Raw genomic sequence first — 20,260 nt, 5'->3', positions numbered from 1 at the left:
AGTACAGTATGTTACTGTTACATTTTTTTTGTGTGTAAATCTGGACATTGTAATATGTTTCTTTTCTTTTGCATTACATCTCCCTTCTCCTTTTGAATGTGGTCTTTTCCGATACGATATACAATTTTCAGATACGATATGTTGACATGGTCATAATGTCGACATTGACCATGTCAAGATTCACCATGTAGGAGACATGCTCCATGTCAAGATTCTCCATGTAGGAGAGTGCTGAAATTTTGACATGTTAGAATGTTGAAATATTATCCCTGGTGGGTCAGTGGTGACTTAGTTTCTGCTGGCGGCTGCAGTGGCTCCAGCTGCATCTTCCGGGTCCCAGCGGTCATGTGACTGTCACTTCTCGCCATTTCTCCAGCATTCCAGTAAGTATTTCGCTAAGGCTAATCCCTGCCAATAACCCTAACCCTCCCTACAGTGACTAATCCTTACCACAACCACAGCCTAGCCCTGACTCCCCCCCACAGCTTAACCATGATCATCCCCCCACAGCCTAACCCTAATCTTCATGCCCGCAGCCTAACTGTGGATTCAGATTCAGAGTTGATCGTAGCTGTGCTAAATTTAGCACAGCTACAATCAGGCACACTGACATGTGGGGGGATGCCCAGCACAGGGCTAACCTGCCCCATATGTCAGTCCTGCCCCGTCACAGAAGTACAAAAGCATCGCACAGCGGTGATGCTTTTGTACTTCAGGAGTAGCTCCCGGCCAGCGCAGCTCCTGCGCGCTGCCCAGGAGCTACTCATTGCTGCCTGGGTCGCAGTGGCTGTGTGTGACATCACGCAGCCACCGCGGCCTGCCCTCGGCACGGTCCGGACACACCTGCGTTGGCCAGACCGCGCCCCTTAAACGGCGACTTAACACCACCATCCCGCCCAGTGACCGCCCCTGCAGTCGGCTGTCTGGCATGTGCAGTTCAGGCCTGATCACTGCTGTGCAAACACGCACAGCACGATCCGGTCTGAATTAGCCCCAGTAATGTGTCGGCATTATGTATGTTGACATTGTTATTGTGGACTGTTTGACTGCATCCCATCTTTCAGTATATGCTACTTGTACAAATCTTTTCTGTGCTGAGTTTAAAATGGGAATCAAAAAGAATTATAATAGCAATGTATGTCTTGTCCTTTAGTGATACAAACAGACTACAATATTTCTGTAAGATTAACATGTTCATTTGTATAAGGTTCAGAGTTCTACAATTGTAAGGATATTCCTTTTTGCCCTTTTATCATTGACATACAGTAAAATGACGTTGTGGGGGTAGTAGACCCTAAAACGTAACTAAACCCCCGTGGCTATTACTTTATTATAACTGGGCATTTATGATTTATTCTAAACTAGTGTCTCCAGAATGCTTTATTGTAAGTGGTAGGTGCTGGAGAGGTGAAGCCGCTCACAAGCTCTCCAGTAACTGAATATGTGTTATATAAATGCTATTTGCTCACATTTACAGACACCCACACACACCTTAATTGATTTACTAAAAAACAGGAAAAAAATATTGGATACATAAAATATATTCAAATATACAAATTACATATATATATATATATATATATATATATAAATAAAGAGAGAGAGAGAGAGAGAGAGAGAGAACGCAAAGGTGTGGCACTCAGGATTTGTCAATGAAGAGAAGCACACATTAAGTGTAATATCAACGTTTCAATCTTTAACAGATTGTCATCAGGATACAGGAAACAAGTAAATGAACAACACTCACCCATACTTGTTCCCCTCACCAAGTGCATCCATTTGCGCCGGAATCCTGGCGGCATACCGCACAGATGACGTCATCGCGCATAGACGCAACACACGTCCACCACAAGAGTGTACCGTCACTATAGCAACCAGATACCAGAACCCACACTGCAATAACAATGCACAATATAATTAGAAGACATGCATCCTTCTTAAATACAGAGGCCAATAGCGGGCCATACAAAAATACAGCACATGGTTAAAGATAACATTAATTAATGCACAAAAATTAGAAAATACCATATATTAAAAACAAGAAAATGAGAGCATATCATTAAGCCCTCTAGCATGAACTACATCCAAATGATGTATCCACTCGTTTTCACGTTTGATAAGTAACACATAATGGTCACCCCATCTTTTACTAAGTGGTATATGGTCGATCATGCAGTAGCGTAAACTAGGTAAGGTATGGCGTGCCTGGAGAAATGTCAGGCGACCGGATGGTCGCTATAACCATTCTCAAATGCTGCTTTTATTGCCGAACAGTGGGCCGCCTTTCTTTTCTTAAATTTCCGTTTGGTTTTGCCAACGTATGACAAACCACAGGGGCAAGTTATTAAATAAATTATAAAAGTACTGTCACATGTTAATGGTGTGGATTTGGTATTTCTTTCCCGAATGAGGGTGACAGAATGTGTCGCCCTGAATCAGGAATTTACAGGTTGTGCAGGGACATTTAAAACATCCTGCTTTTTTTATTACCTAGAAAATTAGTTGTGAAGCCCTGTTCTCTTTTTTTGGAGATATCTGATTTCACAAGGTGGTCACGGAGATTTTTTGATCTTGAATAACAGGACATTAAGTTAACGTCTGAAAGCTGCAGATCCTGGTCAGAAGAGACCACAGGCCAATGTTTTCCAGCGAAACGATTGAATTCAGATGACATATGATTGTACCTGTTGACCCACGGGAATTTTTTCTTTTGAGTTAAAGATTTTTTGTTGTCATTATGTAACAAGGTGCTATGATTATGATTTAATGCAGATGCCTTGGCATTCTGTAACAGTTTGAGAGATTAACCCCTATTCGTGAATTTCTTAATTAGTTCGTCAATCTGAACAATGGCCGTATCCAAACAGCTATTAATCTGTAAAATACAGATCATTTTAGAGTATGGGAGTCCTCTCTTCAAACTTACAGGATGACAACTTTGATAGTGTAAGATTGTATTTCTATCAGTCTTTTTAGAAAAGACTGTCATGACAAAATCTCCATTATGTATAATGATTTTAACATCCAGGAAATTTACTATTTCTTGACTCATGGTGAATGTTAATTTTGCAGGCGCTGCTTACCGATTATGGCCTTCACTTAGGTCAGTGAACTCCTGGTATGTACCTAGCCATATTATCATGATAGCATCAATATATCTAGTATAAAAGAATACCTTGGATGAAGTAGCTGGATCATTAAACAATAGTGTATCCTCAACCCAAAACATGTAAGTATTAGCATGGGTTGGTGCTTCTGATGCACCCATAGCACAGCCTTGTAATTGGAGAAAAAAGTTGTTGTTAAACAGGAAAAAAAATTCTAAATATACAAGTAAACATCAAAAGTAGAATTTCCACATGTGCTATATCAAGATTCCCCTAAGATGAGAGAAGATGTTTTACTGCTGATAGGCCATCTTTATGTGGTATAATAGTGTATAGACTAGATACGTCAACCAAAATTAGTCAATCATTGGCTGGAAGCTTATTAAGAGAGTTCAACTTATTCAATAAGGCTGTAGTATCCAAGAGAAAGTTATGATGCTGCTGTATCAATGGTTGTAGTATCGAGTCCAAGTAGATAGAAAGAGGCTGCAGAAGGGATTCTCGGGCGGAAATAATCTGGCGACCTGATGGAGAGCAAATGTCCTTGTGTATCTTTGGAAGTGTGTACAAAATAGGTACAATGGGATTTCCAGGCAGTAGAATAGGCATCCACGATTCATCAATTAGTTTAGAATCCACACCCATAATCAATAAATTCTTAAGTTCCTTCGCAAACACACTAGAGGGATCTTTGTCCAATTTCATATATACTGCACAATCTTTAAACTGACGTTCAATTTCATCTGTATAATCGGATCGATCTTGCAAGACGATTCCACCATTGTTAGAGAGTGTTTTTAACACTTGTCTTTCTAACACACTCAAATTTGAATTCATTTTAGGAGCCAACTTATATGATGAGTTAGTGTCTTGTTCAAGAAGGCGCATGTAGGTCTTAATAGAAGCATCGGCTGAAGGAGGGTCAAAGGTTGAGCGTTTCTTTAATGCTGATAATTTAGCTGGAATGTTGGAAACATGTTTAGATGGTGTAGAAGACTCTGAGTTTGCAAAAAAACCTCTTAATTTTAACTGCCTGTGTAACTGATATTTTTCTACTTGCGACTAGAGATGAGCGGGTTCGGTTTCTCGGAAACCGAACCCCCCCGAACTTCACCCTTTTTACACGGGTCCGAGGCAGGTTCGAACCTTCCCGCCTTGCTCGGCTAACCCGAGCGCGCCCGAACGTCATCATCCCGCTGTCGGATTCTCGCGAGATTCGGATTCTATATAAGCAGCCGCGCGTCGCCGCCATTTTCACTCGTGCATTGGAGATGATAGGGAGAGGACGTGGCTGGCGTCCTCTCCGTTTATTGTTGAACTTGATTGCTTTATTGCTTAATTGTGGGGAGGACTGAGGAGCAGCTGTTAGGAGGAGTACAGTGCAGAGTTTTGCTGATAAGTGACCACCAGTTTTTATCCGTTCTCTGCCTGAAAAAAACGCTCCATACCATATCTGTGCTCAGTGTGCTGCATAATATATCTGTGCTCACACTGCTTTAATTGTGGGGACTGGGGAGCAGCTGTATTATATAGCAGGAGTACAGTGCAGAGTTTTGCTGACAGTGACCACCAGTATACGTTGTCTGCCTGAAAAACACTCCATATCTGTGACTCCAGTCTACTATATATAGCAGTACGGTACGGAAGGCCACTGCTGTTCCTACCTCTGTGTCGTCATTCATTAAGTATACTATCCATCTACATTCTATACCTGTGGTGCATTTTAGTTTTGCAGTTTGCTGACACAGTGACCACCAGTATACTATATATAGCAGTACGGTAGGCCACTGCTGTACCTACCTCTGTGTCGTCATTCATTAAGTATACTATCCATCTACATTCTATACCTGTGGTGCATTTTAGTTTTGCAGTTTGCTGACAAAGTGACCACCAGTATACTATATATAGCAGTACGGTAGGCCACTGCTGTACCTACCTCTGTGTCGTCATTCATTAAGTATACTATCCATCTACATTCTATACCTGTGGTGCATTTTAGTTTTGCAGTTTGCTGACACAGTGACCACCAGAATACTATATATAGCAGTACGGTAGGCCACTGCTGTACCTACCTCTGTGTCGTCATTCATTAAGTATACTAGCCATCTACATTCTATACCTGTGGTGCATTTTAGTTTTGCAGTTTGCTGACACAGTGACCACCAGTATACTATATATAGCAGTATGGTAGGCCATTGCTGTACCTACCTCTGTGTTGTCATTCATTAAGTATACTATCCATCTACATTCTATACCTGTGGTGCATTTTAGTTTTGCAGTTTGCTGACACAGTGACCACCAGTATACTATATATAGCAGTACGGTAGGCCACTGCTGTACCTACCTCTGTGTCGTCATTCATTAAGTATACTATCCATCTACATTCTATACCTGTGGTGCATTTTAGTTTTGCAGTTTGCTGACGCAGTGACCACCAGTATACTATATATAGCAGTTTGGTAGGCCACTGCTGTACCTACATCTGTGTCGTCATTCATTAAGTATACTATCCATCTACATTCTATACCTGTGGTGCATTTTAGTTTTGCAGTTTGCTGACACAGTGACCACCAGTATACTATATATAGCAGTACGGTAGGCCACTGCTGTACCTACCTCTGTGTTGTCATTCATTAAGTATACTATCCATCTACATTCTATACCTGTGGTGCATTTTAGTTTTGCAGTTTGCTGACACAGTGACCACCAGTATACTATATATAGCAGTACGGTAGGCCACTGCTGTACCTACCTCTGTGTCGTCATTCATTAAGTATACTATCCATCTACATTCTATACCTGTGGTGCATTTTAGTTTTGCAGTTTGCTGACACAGTAACCACCAGTATACTATATTTAGCAGTACGGTAGGCCACTGCTGTACCTACCTCTGTGTCGTCATCCATTAAGTATACTATCCATCTACATTCTATACCTGTGGTGCATTTTAGTTTTGCAGTTTGCTGACACAGTGACCACCAGTATACTATATATAGCAGTACGGTAGGCCACTGCTGTACCTACCTCTGTGTCGTCATCCATTAAGTATACTATCCATCTACATTCTATACCTGTGGTGCATTTTAGTTTTGCAGTTTGCTGACACAGTGACCACCAGTATACTATATATAGCAGTAGGGTACGGAAGGCCACTGCTGTACCTACCTCTGTGTCGTCATTAAGTATACTATCCATCTACATTCTATACCTGTGGTGCGCCTCTTTTTTTCTTTGCATCATGTGCTGTTTGGGGACAATTTTTTTGAAGTGCCATCCTGTCTTCATTGACACTGCAGTGCCACTCCTAGATGGGCCAGGTGTTTGTGTCGGCCACTTGTGTCGCTTAGCTTAGTCACACAGCGACCTTGGTGCGCCTCTTTTTTTCTTTGCATCATGTGCTGTTTGGGGACAATTTTTTTGAAGTGCCATCCTGTCTTGATTGACACTGCAGTGCCACTCCTAGATGGGCCAGGTGTTTGTGTCGGCCACTTGTGTAGCTTAGCTTAGTCACACAGCGACCTTGGTGCGCCTCTTTTTTTCTTTGCATCATGTGCTGTTTGGGGACAATTTTTTTGAAGTGCCATCCTGTCTTGATTGACACTGCAGTGCCACTCCTAGATGGGCCAGGTGTTTGTGTCGGCCACTTGTGTAGCTTAGCTTAGTCACACAGCGACCTTGGTGCGCCTCTTTTTTTCTTTGCATCATGTGCTGTTTGGGGACAATTTTTTTGAAGTGCCATCCTGTCTTGATTGACACTGCAGTGCCACTCCTAGATGGGCCAGGTGTTTGTGTCGGCCACTTGTGTAGCTTAGATTAGTCACACAGCGACCTTGGTGCGCCTCTTTTTTTCTTTGCATCATGTGCTGTTTGGGGACAATTTTTTTGAAGTGCCATCCTGTCTTGACACTGCAGTGCCACTCCTAGATGGGCCAGGTGTTTGTGTCGGCCACTTGTGTCGCTTAGCTTAGCCATCCAGCGACCTCGGTGCAAATTGTAGGACTAAAAATAATATTGTGAGGTGTTCAGAATAGACTGGAAATGAGTGGAAATTATGGTAATTGAGGTTAATAATACTATGGGATCAAAATGACCCCCAAATTCTATGATTTAAGCTGTTTTTTAGGGTTTTTTGAAAAAAACACCCGAATCCAAAACACACTCGAATCAGACAAAAAAAATTCGGTGATGTTTTGCCAAAACGCGTCCGAATCCAAAACACGGCCGTGGAACCGAATCCAAAACCAAAACACAAAACCCGAAAAATGTCCGGTGCACATCTCTACTTGCGACTGTAAATCATTTAAAGGTACAGAAGGTACAACTGAAAGGCCTTTAGACAATAGGTTCGTCTCACTCTTACTCAGGTTGTAAAATGATAGATTGAAGATTACTTCCTTTGTTTGACTTGATGTTTGCTGCCAAGAGGTGTTCTGTTTTGTTTTGGCCCCCACATCTATTGCGGCGACTGTTTTGTTTTTGAATTTTGTACATGTGGTCATACCTAAAGGGACCGTTGGATTACTGAAATTACTGGCACCTCGGTTATCTGAATCTATACTGGTACCCCCTTGGGATGATTCTGTATCCAAATTGTTTCTAGGATAACGCTGTCTCTGGAAAAAAGGTCTTCTCCTAGTTTCCTGATTTTTACCAGTGAGCCATCTATAGACTTGATGCTGTTCATAGTCCATTTGAACTTTGAGGCGTTTTTCATGTTTAAACTTAAGGAGAGAGAATTGACAGCATAGGAAAGGAATGAGTTAAACATCTTGTGAGGGGTGGACCTAGCTGGAAAGGAAAGTACAGCCCTTTGGAAAAGGGGAAGGTTAGTATATATAGGGAAGGATAGCCATTTTGTCTCTCTCTTGTTGGTGAAATTGCCTTTGAGTGGGTGAGTGCTGCATAGCAGGCTTCCCAACTTTTACTGTGCTTTCCCCTGGCATTGAATTTCTAAAACTCTTCCCTGCATTCCTCCTCTGCCCTTCGACATGACTGCCCGCCCTCGCCGTTCCGCCGGGGTCACAGCTCCATACCGCGCATCTGGCGGTGGGGCTGGGCCCGGGGAAGGGGTGGCTGGCCTGGGGGATGGGGCCCCGTCCCCCGGGGGCCTCCAGGGGCTCGGGCAGGGCCGCGGTGCGGCGGTCCGGGTCAGCTTTGTTGCTGGGGTCCAGGCCGGCTTTGCCGGCAGGACTTGAGCGGCGGGGTAGGCCAGCGGTGCGTCCCGGCCGCACGGAGGTGGAAGGGCAGCTGCCCTCATCTCCGAGCGCGGCGGGTGATCAGTGGGAGTCGGGCGGCCGCGGGCGCGCGCATGCTCGCCGCGGTGGACGTCCGTCCGTGGAGCCGCACGGGGCTCCTATTTAGATACTGCTGACGAGGCAGCGTGGAGGGGCCAGAAGGGAGTCGGCTGCCTGCCGCGCGAGGTCTGTCACTGGGCCTCGCGCGGCGGATCTGCAGGAGGATGCGGCCGGGAGTTTGCGGGCGGTAAGCGGGCGGTAAGCGGTGGGACGCGCGCACGAGGTGCGTGCGCACCCACGCTCGCTTCCGGCGTCGCCGTTCGCGCACGGGTGCGCGCAGCGGCGTTGCCAGCCTCCCTGTCTCTCCAGCTCGCTCCCCTGCAGCTGGAGTCCGGCGGGGGGGGGGGGGGGAGGGGAGGCAGGGCTCAAAGGGCTCTTCATACAGGGAGGAACGGCCAGGGGGAACACGGGGGGTTAGAGGCACTAGGAGTCGGGGCGCGCGCACGAGGGGCGCGCGAGCCCGTGCTCACGGCAGGCGGCGCCGTTCGTGCACGTGCGCGCGTAGCGGCGCCGCACGGCTCTCTGTCTCCCCAATTCGCTCCCCTGGAGCCAGATTCAAGCCAGATTCAAGTGGTTAAATCCAGCGGCTTGCGGGGGAGGAGGGGGAGCAGGGAAGGGGTTGGTGGCCACAGGGCTGCTGCGGGCGCTACCCAGCCTCGCCGCAGCTCCCTCCCAGCGGACGGAGATGGCTCCGGTCTGCAAGGGGTGGGGGCGAGTGTAGGCTCGGAAAGCGAGGGACTGGTTCGTAGTGGGTCAGAAGTGCCCCCTTTTCCCCGCCAGGGCGGACGGGTCGGCAGACGTTGGTTTCCCGGATGACGCCCATCGGGCGTCATACGGGTAGGCGCGAGCGGGCCCCGGCTGGGGGTACAGAGAGATCCAGCGCCGCGGTTTGGGGCGGTCAGGGCCCCTCCGGAGCACTGGCGTCGGCTCTGGCCATGGTGGTGGCGGTGTTAGGGCCACTGGCTGCGGCTGCATCACCGGGGGTAGCGGCAAGCTCCAGCGCGGCCGCGGTGGAAGGCGGTCAGCTTCAGCGGCGCAGCGAAGTGCTGCGCCTGCAGGGAGCTCGGGGAGGCCGCCTCGGACCTGGATCATTGTCCAGGACAGGACGGGCAGGGACGCGCTGCGGGGACAACTCCCTCACGAGTTGCTCGGCAAGCGCCGCGGTTGCTTCCTGGGTCTTTGGCCCCTTTCTCGCCTGCAGGGGATCGCGGCGAAGTGGAGATGGTGGAGGACGAGGAAGAAGATGTCGGTTTTGCCTCGCCGGAGGATTCCGTGTCGGTGCAGTCGATGGGATCAGGTGAGGTGTTGCAGCGGTAGCGGGCTCCTCCACGAGCTCCAGTTCTCGCAGCTTTTCCTCTTCCTCCTCTCCCTCTTCTCTGTCATCGCAGGCGTCCGAAGCCAGTAGTACGACTGGGGCGAGGAAGCGGCGACTAAATTCGCCAAGAGGTCGGCGGGTCAGCAGAAGAGGCGGAAGAGGCCAGGCGGTTTTAGTTAGGAAGCTCGCAGGGCCAAGAAACGCCGCTATTTGCCCGGGGTTGTTCGCTGCGACTACACTGCAGTGATGCGGGGGCTGCGGGATAGCTGCCGCAGGAAGATTCGCAAGGGGGACGTCGTGGATGTGTTCGTCTTGACGAAGGAAGCGAAGAAGGAGTATAAGTCGGCGGCTGCAAAGAAGGGCATCGGGGCCGAGGCCTTCCGTACCTTCGATAACTGGCTGGCCGGTTTTTGGGTCTTCGCGGCGTGTTACCTGGAAGATAGGCCGGACGAACACATGAACGTGATTCGGTACCTGCATCTCATACACGACATGCAGCGCACATCTTCGGGCTCGGAGTGGCGTAAGTATGACCAGGAATTCAGGGAGAAGCAGGACGGTTTGCAGGCATGGACTTTGGGTTCAAGGACGTCGAGGTCTGGCTCAAAGTCACTCGGGGTTCGCAGCAGGTGGAGGAGCCCCGGAAACCGGGGCGGAGGGGCACCGCGCAGGGTCGTCCGCCCAAAGGTCCGGCGCGGACGGCGGATCGGCCAAACAAGGTAGGTCGGCCGTCCGTGCAGGGGGGGCGAGCCACCACAAAAGGAAAATGTTTCGCGTTTAACAACGCGGCCTGTTACTTCGGCAAGCAGTGTCGTTTTCGACGCTTGTGCTTGCAATGCGGCGGATCCCACCCAGCCTCCTCCTGCTTCAAAGGCAGTCGTCAAGGTGCCCGGGGTAAGCAAACGTATCCCAGGCAGGCCGCGGGCGGGAGCGCTCCGCAGAGCTCCAGCGCCAATTAATTTAGAGACGATGGGCAAGTGGTTAAATTGGTGTCCAAATAGGGCGGATGCGAAGTTTCTGTTTTCCGGTTTTAGTTTTGGTTTCGCTTGCCTGTTGCGAGCGAGGTGTCGGTTCGGGCCTAGCGGAACCTCCAGTCTGCCCGAGCCTTGCCGTTGGTGCTGAGGGAGAAAGTGGAGAAGGAGGTCAGGTTGGGCAGGATGGAGGGACCATTTATATCATGGGTCTTCAACCTGCGACCCTCCAGCTGCTGTGGAACTACATATCCCAGCATGCCCTGCCTCAGTTTTAGCATACCTTAATAGCAAAACTGTGGCAGGGCATGCTGGGATGTGTAGTTTCACAGCAGCTGGAGGGCCACAGGATGAAGACCCATGATTTATATCAACCCCCGGTGGATGGTTTGATCATCTATCCCGTGGGGGTGGTTCCCAAGAAGACTCCAGGCGCTTTCCGGCTCATTCAGCATCTTTCTTACCCATCGGGGGCGTCGGTCAATGACGCAATACCGCCGGCTCATGGCTCGGTGGTGTATCAGTCGTTTGACGAGGCGTTGGAGATGGTCCGCAGTTACGGGACTGGGGCCCTCATGGCTGGGATTGATGTTGAGTCCGCTTTTCGGTTGCTGCCGCTACATCCTAACTCATTCCGTTTTATGGATTTCCGGATGGGAGCGGAGTATTTCATCGATAAATGTTTGCCGATGGGAAGTTCCGTTTCCTGCTCGGTTTTCGAGCGGTTTAGCACGTTTCTACATTGGTGCGTGGAGTCTTCGTCAAGGGGTCACGGGGTCGCCCATTACCTCGATGACTTCCTGTGTGCGGGTCCGGCATATTCTTCACGGTGCGGCGATTTGCTTTTCAGCATTCGAGCGCTGTTTTTCCACTTTGGCGTTCCTGTGGCCGAGGAGAAAACAGAGGGCCCGGCCTCCTGTTTGTCCTTTTTTGGGGATTGAGATTGACACAGTGGCAGGACCGTGTCGGCTGCCTCGGGACGAGGTGGTGAAGCTCCGCGATGCTATTTGCCGGTTCGAGGGGTCGTGCAAGGTCACACTGCGGCAGGCGCAGTCCTTGCTGGGCGTGTTGGACTTTGCTTGTCGGGTAATCCCGAGGGGCAGAGTTTTCTGCCGGAAGCTAGAAAGGGCGACGGCGGGGTGTGCCAGACCACACCATTTCGTGCGATTGTCCTCCGAGATTAAGTGGGATTTGGCCGTATGGGCCTCGTTCCTGGAGGACTTCAACAGGGTGTGTATATGGCAGGCCCCAACGGTGGACAGCGCTAGGTTGCAGCTGTTCACCGATGCAGCGGGTTCCTCTGGATTCGGTTGCTATCTGGAGGGATCTTGGTGCGCGGCCTCGTGGCCGGCGGAATGGCATCGCAAAAGTTTTAACTAAGGACCTTTTGCTTCTGGAGCTTTTCCCCATTAGGGTGGCGCTGGAGGTATGGGGCGATCGCCTGGCTCATCGCAGCATCTTGTTTAGATGTGACAATCTCGGCGTGGTGCATGCGATAAATAACCAGAGGGCGAAGTCGCTGGTGGTTCTGCGGGTGCTGGGGCAGTTGCTGCTTGACATGTCTACGTCAGAACGTGTGGTTCCGCGCGCAGCATGTGCCTGGGCTGGAGAACGGAATTGCCGATGCGTTGGCACGAGGGCAGTGAGAAAGGTTTTGTTTGTTGGCGCCCGAGGCCGACGAACATGGTTTTCATTGTCCCGGTTATGTTTGGCAGGTGATTGGGCCGGACTGGAAGGTCTAGCGTTGCGGTCAGTTGCGCCAACCACTCTTAAGGCTTACAGGCAAGCTTGGAGCGAGTGGAGGAGTTTGTTCAAGGACGAAATTCACAAAGTAAGAGCGGGCAGCGGATGATGCTTTCTTTTATTTGGCAGCTGTATGTTTCGGGTAGGTCCAGAGCGGTGGTATCCCGGTACTTGGCTGGCATTTAGTTTTTCAGCAAAATAAAGGGCGTTCCCGACGTGACGAAGAGTGGGATTCTGCTGATGGCGATGAAAGGATGGGCGGGGTCGCGCCGACGCCACCTGACAGGAGGCGGACCATTGTTGCGGCCTTGTTGCCGGCTGTCATCAGGGCGGTGGGAGGTGTTGCGTCGTCCATATTTGAGTCGCTGTTGTTCAGTTGGCGTTCTCAATGGTTTACCACGGGGCCTTTAGGGTTTCGGTATTGGTAGCGCCTTCTAAGCAAGCAGATTCGTGCATGCTTGTCGGGGACGTGGTGGTGGGTGAGAGGTCCTTGCTCTGCAGATGGCGTCGCGCTAAGGCGGATCAGGTGGGGAGAGGTCGATGGGTCACCTTGGTTCCGGCACTTGAGGAGAGCATTTGCCCAGTAAGTTTGGCAGTGCAGTATGAGGCAGTACGGCCCGACAGTCGGGGGTCATGGCTGCTGCATTATGACGGGCTGCCGATGACAAAGTATCAATTTCATTGGATGCTGGTCGCTGTTTTGCGAGCTTGGGCCTTCCACCCGCTGCGTTCGGGACGCATTCCTTCTGCATAGGAGCTGCGACGTCGGCTGCGGCGGCGGGATGTTTCATGGCTGAGATCCAGGCAGTGGGGCGATGGAAGTCGTCAAGTTACAGACGGTATATTCGCCTCGTTGCAGGAGATGTTGGCTCGCGCGTACTTTTTGTTCAATTGCAGTTGTTTAATCATGTTGTTACAGTTCAGTACGTTATGGTGTTATGCGTTTGTCTGTCTACCCGTTTTTATCCTACTCAGGGATTAGCTACTCACCGTTGTGGGCTTGAGCCGGCAGCGGGGGTCTGGAGTTATTTTGCGATTTTTTGCCTGACTTGACGGACTGAATTCTAATCCACAATTCGGCTAATCTGTTCTAATCAGAGTCCCTCAGCAGGTCTTTACGCTTTCACCTCCAGCTGAGTTCTTACATGTTTTACCCCTTTTTTTACCCCCCCCTCCCCCCCCCCCCTTTTTTGTTATTTTCTTAATTTTGTTTTCATCTTTCCCATTTGTGTGTTCATGTTCTGCTTCAAATTGGCTGGAAGCTCGTGCAGATCGGCTAGGCCGAGACTGCTGCAAAATACGGAAACAAAATTTTTCTTTTTGGCAGATCCTTCAGGTTAATGCAGTAAATTAAACAATGGTATAGATGATTAGTAACCACTTTTACCCCCCTTTCCTCCTCTTCAGGTTGGTTGGAAGATGACTTGGCTATTTGGGGGGTTGGCCACTCTTATGTGTATTGGGCCGCCCAGTTTTGGCCTCGGAGGGGGCACAGATGTTTCCTAGGGCTCGAGGAGTTCGTTGGCTTGGTTGGCAAGGGATGATGTGGACGGAGTTGAGAAGTAGACTAATAAGTCAGGCCAGCAAGCATGGAGTCCCTAGGGTGTTGGTTGTCCATTTAGGTGGCAACGACCTGGGGAAGAGGACTTCTTTGGAGATGCGGTGGGCCATGATACAGGATCTGGCAAGTTTGGCCGCAGCATGGACCAATTGTGTATTGGTGTTCTCCTTGATGGTGCCAAGGTTGAGTTGGCAAGGTGTGGCTGACGGTCGCGTAATTGATGAGGCCAGGCAGAAGGTGAATGGGGCGGTGGCGAAGTGGGTGTTGTCCCACGGATCCAAGTGGTTCGCCACCCTAGGATTCGGTTCCGAGACAGTCACCTTTTTCGGCCTAATGGTGTGCATCTATCCAATGAGGGGATGATGCTTTTCCTGGAGGATCTGTTCCTAGTGTTGCAGGACTTAGGGTGAGGTTATGGTGGCGGTGCGAAGACTCTGGGAAGGAGTCTTTCGCTGTTGGCGGAAAAGAACGGCAGTTTGTTGTTGTATGGTAAGCTGTAGTGATTTACAGTTTAATTTGGTTTAGGTGCACTCACCTCCATCGACTTATTGGCCGCTCGACCACCCGACCGGGAGGCAGCGGAATGGGCACCCATCAGGGTGGGAAGTCACTGTGGGGGTTGAGCTAGCACCTATTACCGTTTTGATAGTTTGTAGTTAAATTAGGATGGTTTTGATTTTAGCATTTTAAGGTTAGTGTCAGTTTAATAGAGCCGTTCTTTTTTCTGCCACCATATGCCGGCTGAATCGGCATCTTAACAAAGTTTTATTTACAGATTTGCTATGGTTAGGGTCAAATAAATAGCTAGCAATTTTTCTGCCAAATTCAAGTCTCCGTGTCTTTATTTCTGGGTATTAGTGGTAACGAATGATTTACTTAGAATGAAGGGGTCCACCAAATGTCACTAGGATGTTTAGTAGAGAGAATTGACTGCATAGGAAAGGAATGAGTTAAACATCTTGTGAGGGGTGGACCTAGCTGGAAAGGAAAGTACAGCCCTTTGGAAAAGGGGAGGGTTAGTATATATAGGGAAGGATAGCCATTTTGTCTCTCTCTTGTTGGTGAAATTGCCTTCCCGCCCTCCCGCCCTGTTGGTAGAGGTTCTGGCATGGAGTGCCTTGGCATTGAATTGTTGGCTGGTTTTATCGTTGGCTATTTATTGGCGGAAAAGAACGGCAGTTTGTTGTTGTATGGTAAGCTGTAGTGATTTACAGTTTAATTTGGTTTAGGTGCACTCACCTCCATCGACTTATTGGCCGCTCGACCACCCGACCGGGAGGCAGCGGAATGGGCACCCATCAGGGTGGGAAGTCACTGTGGGGGTTGAGCTAGCACCTATTACCGTTTTGATAGTTTGTAGTTAAATTAGGATGGTTTTGATTTTAGCATTTTAAGGTTAGCGTCAGTTTAATAGAGCCGTTCTTTTTTCTGCCACCATATGCCGGCTGAATCGGCATCTTAACAAAGTTTTATTTACAGGTTTGCTGTGGTTAGGGTCAAATAAATAGCTAGCAATTTTTCTGCCAAATTCAAGTCTCTGTGTCTTTATTTCTGGGTATTAGAGGTAACGAATGCTTTACTTAGAATGAAGGGGTCCACCAAATGTCACTAGGATGTTTATCAAATCTCTCTTGTACATGGCTACTTGATCCTTGAGTTTGCCAACCCAGTCAACTTCTTCATCAGCTTTCAGGTTTGCTAAATGTAGATGCTCAAATTTGGTGTTTTTTTCTTGTATGGTAATCAATTGTTTTTTTTAGATTGTTCAATCACTAATAGTAATAGATCAAAAGAGCATTTATTTAAAATGGCTATCCAACATTTGCAGAAAGCAGGATCGAACCTGCCAATAGTGGGGCAGTTGCGTATTTGGAAGCCTAGTGGGATCTGCTTTGCTCTAAAATAGTCACTAAGAGAGACCCCATGCAAGTGGAAGTCAGTCTCTTTTTTCTTCAAATTGAGCCAATCACGATAAATGATATCAGCAGAAATAGACTCAGCCTGATCCAACATTTGTTCATTATGAAGAATTAGTCCAGCATCAGACTCGGGATACGGATTGAAAGTCGACAGTAACTAGGTCGACGATGTCTAGGTCGACCACTATTGGTCGACAGTAACTAGGTCGACAGGGTGTCTAGGTCGATAGGGTCTTTAGGTCGACATGTTCTAGGTTGACAGGTCAAAAGGTCGACATGAGTTTTTCACAATTTTTTTTCTTTTTTTGAACCTTTTCATACTTAACGATCCACGTGGACTACGATTGGAACGGTAATCTGTGCTAAGCGAAGCGGTAGCGGAGCGAAGGCACCATGCCCAAAACATGGCGAGCGAAGCGAGCCATGCAAGGGGATGCGGTGCATTAGTTGGGGTTCCCGGTCACTCTACGAAGAAAACGACACCAAAATAACATTAAAAACTCATGTCGACCTTTTGACCTGTCGACCTAGAACATGTCGACCTAAAGACCCTGTCGACCTAGACACCCTGTCGACCTAGTTACTGTCAACCAATAGTGGTCGACCTAGACATTGTCGACCTAGTTACTGTCGACTTTCAATACCACACCCATCAGACTCTGAGTAGTTGAATGTATCACTCATGGGGAATAACAACTTTTTTTCTCCAATTACAAGGCTGTGATATGGGTGCTTCAGTAGCACCAACCCATGCTAATACTTATATGTTTTGGGTAGAGGATACACTATTTTTTAAGTTTTTCAGTACTGATGTTAAAATCAGTATACATGGCGGAGATATTGTCATGACAGTAAATTCCTGATTCAGGGCGACACATTCTGTCACCTTCATTCGGGAAAGAAATACCAAATCCAACACCATTTAACATGTGACAGTACTTTTGTAATTTATTTAATAACTTGCCCCTGTGGTTTGTCATACGTTGGCAAAACCAAATGGAAATTTAAGGAAAGAAAGGCGGCCCACCGTTTGGCAATAAAAGCAGCATTTGAGAATGGTTATAGTGACCAACCGGTCGTCTGACATTTTCTCCAGGCACGCCATACCTTACCTAGTTTACGCTACTGCATGATCGACCATATACCACTTAGTAAAAGATGGGATGACCGTGATGTGTTATTTACCAAACGTGAAAATTAGTGGATACATGATTTGGATATAATTCATCCTAGAGGGCTTAATGATATGCTCTCATTTTCTTGTTTTTAATATATGGTATTTTCTAATTTTTGTGCATTAATTAATGTTATCTTTAACCATGTGCTGTATTTTTGTATGGCCCGCTATTGGCCTCTGTATTCAAGTAGGATGCATGTCCTCTAATTATATTGTGCATTGTTATTGCAGTGTGGGTTCCGGTATCCGGTTGCTATGGTGACGGTACACTCTTGTGGTGGACGTGCGTCGCTTCTATGCATAATGACATCATCTGTGCGGAATGCCACCGGGATTCCGGCGCGAGTGGCGGACCTGCATGCACTTGGCACTTGGTGACGGGTACAAGTATGGGTGAGTGTTGTTTATTTACTTGTTTGCTGTATCATGATGACAATCTGTTAAAGATTGAAACGTTGATATTACACTTGATGTGTGCTTCTCTTCATTGACAAATCCTGAGTGCCGCACCTTCGCGTTCTATTTTTCTCTACTTGCGAAGGCACCAGGAGAAGCTAATGTTTTCATGGAGTGCCTCTGTTGTGTGTGTGTGTGTGTGTGTGTGTGTGTGTGTGTGTGTGTGTGTGTGTATATATAATAAAGAGGTTGAGTATCCCTTATCCAAAATGCTTGGGACCAGAGGTATTTTGGATATCGGATTTTTCCGTATTTTGGAATAATTGTACACCATAATGAGATATCATGGTGATGGGACCTAAGTATAAGCACAGAATGCATTTATGTTACATATACACCTTGTACACACAGCCTGAAGTCAATTTTAGCCAATATTTTTTATAAATTTGTGCATTAAACAAAGTGTGTGTACATTCACACAATTCATTTATGTTTCATATACACCTTATACACACAGCCTGAAGGTCTTTTAATACAATATTTTTTATAACTTTGTGTATTAAACAAAGTTTGTGTACATTGAGCCATCAAAAAACAAAGGTTTCACTATCTCACGCTCACTCAAATAAGTCCGTATTTCGGAATATTTGGATATGGGATACTCAACCTGTGTATATATATGTATATATATGTATATATATGTATATATGTATATATATATATATATATATATATGGTAGTTTTGGACCGGCACTCCTCCCTCACAAACAATGCTGATCCGGTGCGCTATCTGTAATTAAATACCTTAAAGCTAACAATCATAATTATCTTTATTCCTGTTCCTCACAATAGTCCGTAACATAGGGGGTAATTCAGACCTGATCACTCGCTAGCATTTTTTGCTGTGCTGCGATCAGGTCAGAACTGCGTATGCGTATGCACCACAATGCGCAGGTGCGTCACACAGGTAGAAGGCTGATCGTTGCTGTGCGATGGGTTTTATAAAGAATCCATTCGCACAGGCAATCGCAAGGAGATTGACAGGAAGAAGGCATTTGTGGGTGGCAACTGACCATTTTTAGGGAGTGGTTGGAAAAACGCAGGCATGTCCAAGCGTTTGCAGGGCGGGTGTCTGACGTCAATTCTGGTCCCGGACAGGCTGCAGTGATCGCAGTGGCTGAGTAAGTCCTGGGCTACTCAGAAACTGCACAAGATCTTTTTGTACCACTCGGCTGCACATGCGATCGCACACTTGCATAGCTAAAATACACTCCCCTATGGGCGGCGACTATGTGAACACAGGACTGCAAAAAACAGCTAGCGAGCAATCATGTCTGAATTACCCCCATAGTAACAAAGTTTCTGAGGTTAAAAAAAGACAATTTGTCCATCAAGTTCAACCTATATGTTGTCTCCTGCGCTGTATTTTTTTTTTTTTTTAAATTAGGACTAATTTTGTCTGTTGCTTATGTCGGCCATTGTGTTTATACCTTATTCCTCTTTAATAACTATAGTGCATGACTACGCACCGTAACCCTGTATATCCTTATCCATTAGGAATTTATCTAGCCCATTCTTAATAGTGTTGACCGAGTCCGCCATTACTACTCTCTCCGGCAGGGAATTCCAAACACGTATTGTCCTTACTGTGAAAAAACCTTTTCGCCTCTGTGTGTGAAATCTCTTCTCCTCTAACCTAGGCGAGTGTCCACGCGTCCTCTGTGTTGATCTTACCAAAAATAGATCCCCGCAAGCTCTGTGTATATTGTCCCCTTATATATTTGTAAATGTTGATCAAGTGCCCTCTTAGTTTGCTCTTTTCCAGTGTGTACATGCCTAGCCTTGTAAGCCTTTCCTCGTATTCCAGCATCTCCATCCCCTTAATTAGTTTGGTCACCCGCCTCTGAACCTTTTCCAGTTTCAGGATATCCTTTTTGTAGCATGGTGTCCAAAATTGTGCACAGTATTCAAGATGTGGCCTCACTAGGGATTTATATAATGGAAGTATAATACTCTCATCTCTTGCATCAATTCCCCACTTTATACATGCTAATACCTTGTTAGCCTTCTTTGCTGCAATCCTACTTTGGGTGTTTCTGCTAAGTTTGCTATCAATGTGAACACCTAAGTCTTTTTCCAGTACAGGATCCCCTAATTTATTCCATTTACTATATAGGTGTTATTTTTGTTCTTGCTACCTATGTGCATTACCTTACACTTGTCTGTATTGAAGCCCATTCTCCATTTTGCTGCCCATGCTTCCAGTTTAACTAAGTTGTTCTGGAGAGACTCAGCATCTCCCTCTGTATTCATAACTTTACACAAGTTGGTATCGTCTGCAAAAATTTACACCATGCTCTCTAAATCTACTGCTAGATTGTTAATGAAAATGTTGAACAATAGTGGTCCAAGTACAGACCCTTGTGGCACACCACTTGGTACTTCAGTCCAATCACAAAAAGTTCCATTTACCACAATGCACTGCTCCCTATTATCTAACCAATTCCTGACCCAAGTGCATATTGTACTCCCTAGGCCTAGTTCTTGTAACTTTTAGATAAGTCTCATGTGCGGTACTGTGTCGAAAGCTTTAGCAAAGTCTAAAAAGATTACATCCACCCCCTTACCCTGATTAAAGTTTGCACTAACTGTTTCATAAAAGCCTATTAAGTTTGTTTGACATGATCTATCCTTCACAAATCCATGTTGGTTAATAACCTTATTGGCTTCAATACTATCCCTTAGAATAACTTCCAGTACTTTCTCCACTATAGATG

Source organism: Pseudophryne corroboree, chromosome 4, assembly GCF_028390025.1.
Source record: "Pseudophryne corroboree isolate aPseCor3 chromosome 4, aPseCor3.hap2, whole genome shotgun sequence".
NCBI lineage: Eukaryota > Metazoa > Chordata > Amphibia > Anura > Myobatrachidae > Pseudophryne > Pseudophryne corroboree.
The sequence above is the reverse complement of the archived record's forward strand: the minus strand, read 5'-3'. Positions refer to the sequence as shown.